The sequence below is a fragment of the Sciurus carolinensis genome, chromosome 11, assembly GCF_902686445.1.
Source record: "Sciurus carolinensis chromosome 11, mSciCar1.2, whole genome shotgun sequence".
NCBI classification, from domain to species: domain Eukaryota; kingdom Metazoa; phylum Chordata; class Mammalia; order Rodentia; family Sciuridae; genus Sciurus; species Sciurus carolinensis.
The window spans coordinates 29107525-29119514 of NC_062223.1; the positions used below are offsets into that span (position 1 = coordinate 29107525).

At 36.3% G+C, this 11990-nt stretch overlaps 2 pseudogenes; both read right to left on the minus strand.

Annotated features, from left to right (window-relative positions):
* Positions 1-314: 314 nt before the first annotated feature.
* LOC124959373 (olfactory receptor 140-like) lies at positions 315-1224 on the minus strand (annotated as a pseudogene).
* A 5088-nt stretch (positions 1225-6312) lies between these two features.
* Positions 6313-7228, minus strand: LOC124958225 (olfactory receptor 4C46-like; annotated as a pseudogene).
* Between the last annotated feature and the right edge of the window lie 4762 nt (positions 7229-11990).

The window sequence follows — 11990 nt, forward strand, 5'->3', positions numbered from 1 at the left end:
GCCAATTTTACCCAAATAGCCCATTTATGAAGAATTTACTAAAGTCCCACTGAATCTGTGGAGGAATGTACACCCCAGAATCATCAAACCAGAGATCTGCATGTGAACCTCGCATTCAGTAAAACACATTAAACACTACCAAAATCACCGAACAAAAGGTCTTGCCACTATTAAGTGCCAGATGAATGCTCATTTGGGGGAGCTTTTACTTTTTTCCTAATGATCTGTAAAATGTGCTACTCCTCTTGCACTGTGTGTGCAGCAGGTTTGATCTTCCATATTTAGGGTTGTCATCACTTGGCATGATGAATGGACTACATAACTCTTTTCTTCAACAAGCTCCTCATGGCATTTTTTACCTCTGTGTTTCTCACTGTGTAAATTATAGGATTCAACATGGGAGTGAGGATTGCAAAGAACACAGCCACCAACTCGTCCACCGGGTAGGTGGCCACAGGACGCATGTAGGTGAATATGCAAGGCAAAAAAGAGAACTACAATTGTGAAGTGGGAGCCACAGGTGGAGAGAGCTTTGTGCCGTCCTTCAGAGCCCTGGGATTTCAGGGAGCTCAGGATGATGTAGGAGACAAGAAGCATGGAGAAAATGAGCAAGCACATGGCTCCACCGTTAGCTGCCACCACCACTCCAAGCCTGTAGGTGTCTCTGCAGGCCAGTTTCAATAATGGGAGGAGATCACACATGAAGTGGTCAATGACATTGGGACCACAGAACAGCAGGCTGATCATGAAGAGAATTTGCACAGTTGTGTCCAGGATCCCTCCAATCCAGGCTACTACCACCAGGAGGCGCCAGAGTCTCTGCCTCATGATGGTCATGTAGTGCAGGGGCTTGCAGATGGCCACATAGCAGTCATAGGCCATGACAATGAGGAGGATGATCTCTGAGCCTCCCAGGAAGTGCTCCACAAAGAGCTGAGTCAGACAGCCACACACAGTGATAGTCCTCCTCTGGTAGAGCAGGTCGACGATCATTTTAGGGATGGTGACAGAGGTGTAAGAGGTGTCTATGAAGGACAGGTAGGTGAGAAAGAAGTACATAGGAGGGGAAAGCAGGGGGCTGAGGGAGATGGTGATGATGATGAACAGATTGGCCAGCACAGTAAAGAGAAAAATCAACAAAAAGCCGATGAAGAGCAGTCTCTGCAGGTGTGGATTTTGTATGAGCCCAAGGAGAACAAATTGAGTCACGTTATTGGGAGGCATGAGGCTATCCTTGCAGGAAATAACATCTTCCTGGGGCCTTACTTACCTGCAAAAAAGATAAAGAAAGATAACCCACTAGTTAAATGTATTGCATGCTGAGTTTCATAGTATGGAGATGGGGCAGTCATTGCTACTGTGGAGCATATCTTTGCCCACAGTCCCCCACCCTAGTAACTGCCTCAGTTATTCTTTGTCACTCTCCTCCATAATGCTTTCTTCTCCTCAGATACCTACATGTCACCTATAGCCTCCGTGGGTTGACAGTTACTGTGTAATTTACTGAGAAAACACTGGGCTAAACACAAGAGATCTCAATTCCCCTGTTTCCAACTCCATGTGATCCTGTTAATAATCCCAGTGTCCTCTCCTTTTGAGCCCCATCTGCATCTGTGAATTCACAAATTATAACTTCAGGATATATTTTGTAAGCTGTAAAGTGCTGCACACTGATAAAGGCTATTCTCTCTTCCAAAATTTACATTTGAACCCACTGCTTTCCCTGTGAAAGGACAAGGACAAGACATATCTACAGTGAGCAGGCAGATAGGAAATATACATAAATTATGGGAGACTCACCTCTCTGGCACCTACCATAGCAACATGCCATTCTCGTCTCTTTCCTTGGTGTACTTAGTACAGCGTCTGGCACAGTGTCTTCAGCATCAGTACCTGTGAGGTAATGAATAAATGCACAGTGAATTCCCTCACTTCCTACATTTCCATATGTGAGGATACAAAAGCTTCCATGGCTATAAACCAAGAACTCAAGTATCCTTGTCTTCCCAGTCTGCTTCTCCACATCATCTACTTATGAAAAACATAAACTTCTCAAACTTAAACTTCAGTTCAGTTTCTGGCATACTTTTATGTAATGTTATTTCAGTAATTTAACTTTCAGGATAATTATAATGTTGGTTAATTAAAAGTGTTCCTCCTTCAAAATTATGTTCTACATATAATTTAATATAATCCCTTTCATTAAATTTTATTTCCAATCACTGGAACAAAAAAAAGCCTTTTTAATAAGATGTCAGTTTACTACGATCTACTAGGCAAAAAGAAAACCTTATTTACAAAGTTCTTAAAAAGAAATCTAATGTGGAGACTAGAAAGTGACTGTAGGAAGGATAGAAAAGATACTATGCCTCAACACACACCTATAAATACAAATACATATAATTCATAATAAATGCAAGTAACTATTAGACTCACTCCACAAATATTCACTGGACACTTGTTATGCATATTAATGTATTTTTGTGGATACAAATTATACAATCATCTCTACCAAAATCCTTTAGTGATCCCTCCCCTGTTTTTTTCACTACACAGCAGCAACTCATCCATTCATGAGCTGGATGATCTCCTCTACTTCTCTATGTTTCTACATGCACAATCTCATGTCTTCATCTTCCCACAGCATCCATCATGCATAACTCATGGTTAAAGAATATTTCACCATGAACAGAATGGGGAAAATCATCCCAATTTGGAGACATAAATTCCCCAATGAAATGAACAGAAAAAAAAAAAAAAACATAAATATAACCAATTGTATTCTGAGAAAAGCAAACATTTCTTTCCCTTTCAAAGTTAAGCAGATAAAGTGCTTTCTTTCTTAATTTTCAAAAAATTATGTACATAAATGAAAAGGAAATTGAACACTTTCATTGTATTCCACTATTCTGAGGTCTATTTGGTAGATCTGAAAGAGTATGGTGTACATAAATGAGAAAGTGACTGAGAAATAACTCTGAAGAAATAGAAATCATTTTGTCTTTTCTCTTTGACTTCACAATAATCTTTCTGGAAATAAACCATATAGGGAAATATTTATAGAAGTGGAGAATTCTTAGGTAAAAACACATTCAGCAAAATTACAAAGAACCATGGAAGATTGGAAACTGTAAGTCCAACATTAGATAAGTTTATGAGTATAATATAGTGCATCCCACAATTGGTAATTGTTAATAGAGATATTTCAAATATGTATAATTTCAAAATTTTTATGTTGTAATAATAAATGGGTAATATTTAGAATGCAAATTTTAATTTCCACTATAATTCTTATTAATTTAAATATTTGCATCTGAAAGGAAAAAAAGACCCAAAATATTTTACTTCTAAATTGGTGGGATTATAGTTGATTCAATATTTTTTTTTTTTTTTTTTTTTTTTTTTTTGGTGATGCTGGGGATTGAACTCATGGTCTTGTGCATGCAAGGCAAGCACTCTACAAACTGAGCTATATCCCCAGCCCCTCAATCTTTCTTGATGACTGACATGTCGAAGAAGAGATTAAAACCTCAGCTTGGTGAAGAGGAGAGGTTGCTATATGATTTTTAAGGTGCATTAAATCCTGTGAATCTGTAATTACATGATTTCTCACCTATCATCTTGTCTGACATAGCTCCATAGCCAGGGCCCCATGCAGGTGCTAGTTCACCAAAAGGTAAAGTGAGGGTAAAATTGCCACATAGTTCAGCCACAGTGAGCTCTTGTTGATTTATAAGTGCACCTCTGGATGGTGCCTTTCTCTGGAGCCTTAGCAAAAGCTGCCACATATCCTGTTTGTAGACACTTTCTGTGACCTTTCTTAGCTGTGGCTAATTAGACCTCAGGGGTGTTTCACTGCCATTAGCAGAGCTTGCCAAAACCCAATTATTTCACCTTAACTGAACATTGGAGGACTTTCACAGCACTCATGTTTAATTGTTAACTTTTTCCTTAAATCCACACGAAGACAATCCCTCTGTCAAGAGAAAACACAGCAAAAATGAGTCTGCCATTACAGATTTGGATATTTGATGATACAGAAACTTAGTGTGTTAGTATGGAGTTTAAATATTTGGTGTGGTATGAATTGAACATTTGAGTAGGTAACTCTGATGTCTTAAATTTTATTATAATATTGTCTTTATCAACTGATGCTTCATTGTTATACTTTTTGTTTTTGCAGTGCTGGGGATGAAACCCCAGCTTTGAACATGCTAGACAAGGGCTCTACCACTGAGCTACACTCTCAGACCTGTGACCTATGTTATAAGAACAGCACTTCACATCAGGTACAATTCATAGTAGTTCTTCAAAGCAGTCATTTCTCATGCCAACTCTGGAACTAGATTAATGTTATAATGAAAATAATTGCATTCTCATATAATCTCTCAACCTTCCAGTTTGACTTTTCTAATAAAGTAGAATAAACCAATAATTAAGGTAATAAACACATTAACATGGACAGAATCACTTTTACACCTTCTAAATTTCCTAAGTAACCTGCTTGTAGAAATAGTATGAGTTATTTAAGGTCACGGAAAGAGATGATGACACAGTGAGGTAGACCCAGCTTCCTGATGCTGAAGCCTGCATTCTTCTTCTCCAGGAAGTTTCTGCAATCAATATATGCTTGCTAAATATTGTTACATAACAGTCCACTGATTTCTTAAACAAAACATGTGGTAGCTGTGAAGTGGGCGACTGACTCTATTGAAAGTGACAGCTTAGACACATCTATAAGCATGACATTTGTATTTCTACAGTGGTCACAGACTGCAGTTTTTAAAAGACCTGAAAGTTATTCCCAACAAAGACTTTTAAGTAAATTGAACTGGTTAGCTGAGAAGTATTTTCTTTGGTCAATTATAGAGTTTTTTTCTATATTATTGTAAGCCATCTCCTAAAGTAGTTGTCAAAAAGGATTCCAGATTCAAGGAACTAAATATAAAAACAACTTTTTAACAGTGGAATAGTTGTGTGGTGTGCTTTTGAAAAAAATCACAAATTTTTACCACTGATGATTTTTAACCTAATAAATTGGCACTTCTTATGACAAATGATAAAAATATTTTTATGCCAAATTTTAATTAAACACTAGCCCAAGGGAATTCTATATATGGAAAATACCACAGGATATGTATTAAGAATATTTAGAATTGAAGTGAATGTAGTGTTGTATGATTTAGTTATTTAACTTTTCTGATCCTTTTTCTCTGTATATAGAACAATAGATTTCAATTTTATAAATTCATTGTGACCATGTGAGGACATTTAAAAATTTTCACATAGGTTTACAAAAAATTCATTTTTATAATCACTGTCAATATTTACTCAGTGTAACCAAAATGAAATATAAATTTAAAATCAGATATATAAAGGTATTCCAAGGTCTCATTCTGTGTCTTTGTTTCACAATGTCTTAAATGCCAGTAAGCAGTACAGCTTTCTCAAACCAATTGATTATATTCAGCACGTTGTGCAGATCTGAATTTATAACGGAAAAATTTTCAACTCATTACAAGTCAAGAGAGGCTCTAATGCAAACACTTTCCTTTTTCTAATGCCCTTTGATATATTTGAAAGAACATTGATTTTGGACCTAAAAGAATGCAGATCTGAACACTAGGTCTGTCTCTGACATTGAACTATTTATTGAAACTTCTTGAACGGCATTTTTCTCCATCTATAAAACATGAATAATGATAATAACATTTACTTTGTGAAAATTTTTTGACCATAAATCCATAGGTGTGAGAAAGGCTTTAAAGTACAGCAATTTTCATGTATTCATGCCATGGTAAACCATGTTCATAGTTTAAATTCCAAAAATAAGTCATAAATTTTAAATTTAAAGACATCCTTAGTGTTATGAAGAAATTTCACATCATCCCATCCTGGTGGGACATGAATCATCCTCTTTGTCCAGCATATTTACTATTATGCACTACCCACCCGTTAGTCATTTGTATGTGTCTAGGTTATCAGACAGACTGTTATGGTAGGTATCATATTTCTTATGTTCAAACACTTATCTCATTTAATAATAATCCCAAAGTACAAAATTTCATTACATGTTATAATTGTTTTATTTTGTTATCAGTTGTTAACCTGGGACTGAACTTATAAAATGAAGTTTATCATCAATATACATGTATAAGAAAAAAACATACTATATTTATAAGGTTTAGTAATACCCTGTTTTAGGCATCCAATCCAGGTCTTGGAATGTATCTCCCATGAATGATAGATGGATTACTGTGATAAAATATAAAATTGCAAAGGTCATGACAGAGATAAAATATCCATGTTGGATCATTTATTGTCTGGAATCACAATCCTGTTAAGTAACATTCTAATGGCATTTTTTACCTCTGCGTTCCTCACTGTGTAGGTAACAGGATTTAACATGGGAGTGGCAAGGGTATAAAATGTAGTTACTGCTTTATCCATGGGAAATGTAGCTACTGGTCGCATGTACATAAAAATACACAGCACAAAGAACAAGATAACAACTGTGATGTGGGAGCCACTGGTAGAGAGTGCCTTATTCATCCCCACAGAGCTGTGAGTCCTCAAGGAGCACATGATGACCACATAAGACACCAGTAATATCACAAAGGTGATCATGGCAATCGCCCCTCCATTGGCAGCAACCAAGAGACCAAAGAGGAAAGTGTCTGTGCAGGCAAGCTGTATCAGGGGGAAAATGTCACACATGAAGTGATCCAGTGTGTTGGGGCCACAGAATGGGAGCCAGAAAGTAACTAGAATCTGCCCAAAAGAGTGGAGAAAACCCACCACCCAGCACAGGCCCACCAGCAGGCAGCACATGCGGTGGCTCATCATGGTCACGTAGTGCAGAGGTCTACAGATGGCCACATAGTGGTCATAGGCCATGACCACAAGAAGGACAACTCTGAACCTCCTAAGAAATGTTCAAGAAAAAGCTGCAACATGCAGTCATTGAATGAGATATCTTTGGTTTCAGAAAACAAATTAGCTAGAATTTTAGGAATTATGGAAGAGGAATATCATGCATCTATCAAAGACAGGAGAGCCAGGAAGAAATACATAGGGGAGTGCAAAGTCTGGCTGCAGAGGACAGTAACCACAATGAGCAGGTTTCCTGTGACTGTGACAATGTAGGTGATAAGTAACACCAGAAATAGAATCTTCTGCATCTGGGGGTTCTGTGTCAGTCCCAGCAGGATAAATTAGTAACATTCATTCCATTTCTTTCTTTACTGTGTTGATGATGAATTCAGAAGTTGTGGATTAACCTGTAAAAACAATATTCTTAGTAGCAAATATGATGAGCAATATATTGAATTTTCATCTTGAGAATATAAGAATATAAGAACATTTTCTTCCATCTATGTTGGAAAAAAGAAACAAGCTACTTTTTCGATTTTGTAAAATGATCTGATATTAAGCCTCTGCAGGTGTCTAATTCAGCTTCTTATAACAAGGATGCTGAAACCCCTTTACAACAGCTTCTGACAGGTGGTCACTAGACCTTTGTTGGAGGATATCTAGGCATAGGGAACCTGCCTGGTAATAAACCTGATTTATTCTCAGTTAGTACAAAATGTTAGGAGGCTTTTTTTAAAACCTCTTTGTATAATTCTGTACACTTGATACTCCAATTAATCCAGCCCCTTCTGTTTAGAAACTCTGAAATAAACTACAGAAATGAGGCTGTTTATAACTTGTTCTATTTTTTATTGCAATATGTGGTTCAATGTCTGACTCAAGAAGTATTCAGTAAATATTGATCAAATGAACAAATAAGTTGAAGGACTCTTTACTTATTTCGTGTTTTATTTTTTCCCTGCTGTCTCCAAACTGGAGAGTTCATGATCCTATGCTCCTTTCAGCATTCCAGATCTCCTCTCATTCTTCGCCACCTTGGGTGGCTGTGTTCCACATCCAGTTTCAACAGTGACCTGACTTCTGGCCAACATATAGGGTCAGCTGAAGGTTAAAGATCAGGTGGAAAGGGAAGGACACCAAGGGATCTGTTTGCCTGTCTCCCTTCCATGGTTTGAATGATGGGTTACTTTCACCAAGACAGCAGCTCTTTCGGGCAGATGTTATGACATCTCCAGTTTGGAATGTCCATAGTCACCTTCATCTAGCTTTCTCAGGATTGGTTGTGTTAATGTGTGTTAATGGTTGCCTATTATTACTACCCTATTCCTTATCCCTGATTAGTTTCTTTTAATTTTTGGTATTGTTCTGATTAGTTATGGATGAATTTGAAGACTATCATGCTAAGTGAAATAAGCCAAAAACCAAAGGCTGTACTTTTTCTCTGATATGTGGATACTAACACACAATAGGGGTGCAGGGCAGTAGGGAAGAACAGAGTTACTTTACATTAGGTAGAAGGGAGTGAAGGGAGGTGAAGGGATATGAGGGTAGGAAGGATAGTAGGGTGAAACCGACATTATTACCTCATGTACTTGTATGACTGCATGACCAATGTGATCCCACAATGTGCCTAATCAGAAAAATAGGAAATTATACTCCATTTATGTACGATTTTTAAAAATGCATTCTATTGTGATGTATAACTCTAGGAATTTTACTTGGTAAGTAATCTTGATTAAACTTTTTAATGTTCCACTTTGAGTATTATACTTTATGTTATGGACTACAATGGATGCAAAAAGTTTATATTTTTTGTTTTCAAAAGAATGAGAAAATGATTTTGCTTTCCTGAAAATGCATTTTATTCAGGAGCAATTTATACTTCTTTTATGGCATGTCTGAAAATTAAATTTACTTTTGTCAGTAAATTTACTTTTGTCAGCCTTTGAAGGCAATATTTAGACTTTCTGGTGAAAGACAAAATGTAACATAATTTATGTGCACTCCAAAGTGCTCTTTAGGCCATGGCGTCTAGGATTCCATGGAGTTTTTGTCTTTCACTGCCTGGAGCTATCTTATAAATCCTTTAAGTTGTAGGGAACTGCGAATGATCCAAGTAATTCTTGCTGAAATAAATACAAATGCTGCCTGATGGAAGTTTAAGTGATTTTCCTCAGTATTGCACATAAAGCATTTTCATTTATTTGTGAATTCATTACAAATCCCTGATTAAACAATGTAAGTGTGATATATTGCATTTTTCTTTACACTAATGATAATAATTTTCTAGTCCCATCACTAATGAGCAAAATAAAGTCTTCATCATGTGTTTGTTTTACATTTTATCAGAGTCATGACTCTGCTGCTTTTTAAAAATTCTTTTTCTTTAGGTATTAAAATTACTTATGAAAATTCAAAGAAAATTTTTTAAATCCTTATATTCTTATTCTGTGTATTTCACTATGGATTTTTCTGTTTTACTATATTTGGAATTTTCATTTGAAGTCAAATGGACATAAAAATGCTATTAAAGAACATTTTTGTGAACCTCCCAACTCCACCCCTCCACCCCAGAGAGGCATGTATGTGGAGGGGAAGGGCTGCCTCAGTGCAATACGGTTTCAGGTCTGTTTAATAATTCCATTTTATGGCCATTTCCAAAATTTTTAACTATCTATTGTGTGTCTCATAGAAATGTAGTGGTGAAAAATAGAAATGCACTCTATTTTATTTCCTGGTAGGGAGAGAGAGAAAGAGGATGACAAATGAAGACAAGGAATGATAGAGTATGTCAGATTATAAAACCTGCAATCGGAAAAAGAAAGCAGAATAAATGAATCTTGCAGTCTGAGAAGAGGAGCCATTTCCAGAGGAGGCTTCATGGAAAAGGAATACATAACCAGACTGGAAGAGTGTAAGGAAAGAGCCAAGAAGGTATCTAGAAGACGGCTCCCTACAGAAGCATCAGCACGGGCAAATCCCCAAGGAGGGATCAGGCTCAGTATCCATGACCCAGGGGCCCTGGGGATGGGGCTGAGGGCAGCTCTCCCAGGGCTTTGTAGGTTATTGTAAGGAGCATGACTTTCAGTGACAAGCACAGCAGTGGGTGGTTTTGCCCCACATGATGTGATTTAGATGTCAGCGGGATGCTCTGACCACTGAATGAAGAATGCAGGGAGGCTAGTTAGGATTCAGCTGAAAGATGACTGGGATCTGGACCAGGATGGAAAAGGGTGAATACAAAGCTGGAAAAGTTGGAAAGAGTTGTAATATGAAACTACATGTGGTAGAATTTTCTTGACATGGTAAGCCAAAAAAAAGAGTGTAAACTTCACTCCAGTTACTTACCACATCCCCTAAATAAAACAAGGCCATTTATTGAGAAATTTCATGTGCAGAAGCCACAACTCACAGAGTCAACATGCATGAGGACTTGTCAAATTGCTGATATGTTCAATCCTTACCTCAATATTGAGTCAGACACCATTTTATCCTGATTTAAGATGTGAAATGAGTCTTAGAGACAGATGGAAGTTGCTCCCTTTACTTAACAGGCTGTAGTCCAAACCTGATATTGAAATAAATGGTTAAAGTCATTCTGTGAAATGCGTTTAATCCCTCAAATTCTTAAATATTTTCTGTAAAGTGAAGCTAATGGGAGTAATCTTAATTAAAGGGAGATTAGCTCACTTATTGGCACAAAGTAGGCAAGTGCCAACATCAGCTTTTAATTTGTATTGCACTTTTAGAAGCGTAGGATATCACAACTTACTTTGAAAATGGATGACCTGTGGCCACGACTTTTAAAATTACAGTGTTATTTTTCTGAGGTACATTGATAGATGTTACCCAAAAGCAATGAATTATCTCAAAGACTAACTCACTTGTTTATCATTTTTCTGCATGGTTTTGACCACCCAACATGGATCATTAATTTTTCCTTCTTAATCAAAATGAATGTTTGTAAGCTATTTAACACACACACGCAAACACACACGCACACATACACAAACTTTGACACAATTACATTTTTACATGAGCGTCAAATTAATTTTTGCAATAACATATTTACTTTACAAAAGTTGTGTTCACTGACAATCTTTCCTTTAAACCCATCTTTTCTACTTTACTGCTCAGCAAACTCCCTCCACAACAAAATAAAACAAAAGCAAAACAAAACAAACAAAAAATTAATTTCTACTTGTTCACAGCTCTCCATCAACATGAAATGCTTTGAGAGTTTTTTATTGCAATAAAGTAAAACAGGGAAAACAGAGAATACTGTTCTTTCTGCCTAATCTTTTAATTATCTACTGTGTCTCATAGAAATACAGCAGTGAAAAATATAAATACACTCTATTTTTATGTCCTGGTAGAGGGAAACAAGTGTTTCTCTTTTCAAAGCAAGTGATTTACTTCTCAGGGAAAGAAAATAATCTGGAAAGCAATGAGGCTACGATCATTTTCTATGTTTTATCAAGAAAAACTATCTCAACTCTGGGGGAAAGAGAAGTCCATGGATTTGACTGCTTTCAACATTGATGCCAGAAGCAACATCCTCATCAGCTGTGATGTTTTCACTAACTTCCTCACACAGCAACACACACTGACAACCAAGAGCAGCTTTCCAAGCAACCATCTCTTATTAGGAAACAAACTACACACTATGTCACGAAGGAAAAGCTCTAATCATTAATTTATACAAATGTCATGCTATTCCTCTGAGTTTTTAAAAGTCATTCTTTTTTGCCTTCTGGAATTAAAAATAATTTCTTCAAGAATTTTTTCTTAATACAAATACAATCATTCATATATTATTAAAATTTGTACTTTTCTGGAAAAGAAAGATTCAATTATATAAAATTATACATTGCAAAAACAGAAAATAAATACAGTAAAACAATCCTGCTATGTTATAATTTGCTGTAAAACAGAGACATTTTAATCTTTTTTTATTTGTTTGTATTTAATACTCTTCTGTAGACTACATATTATTCTTATTTTAGAAAAGATGATTTTAAAGAAATTTTAATATACTTCTGAATGTTTCTATAGTTCTTTCTCATCTTCTCTTTACCCCACTTTTTTGTGGCCTCATAAATACAAGAAGTTCTGAG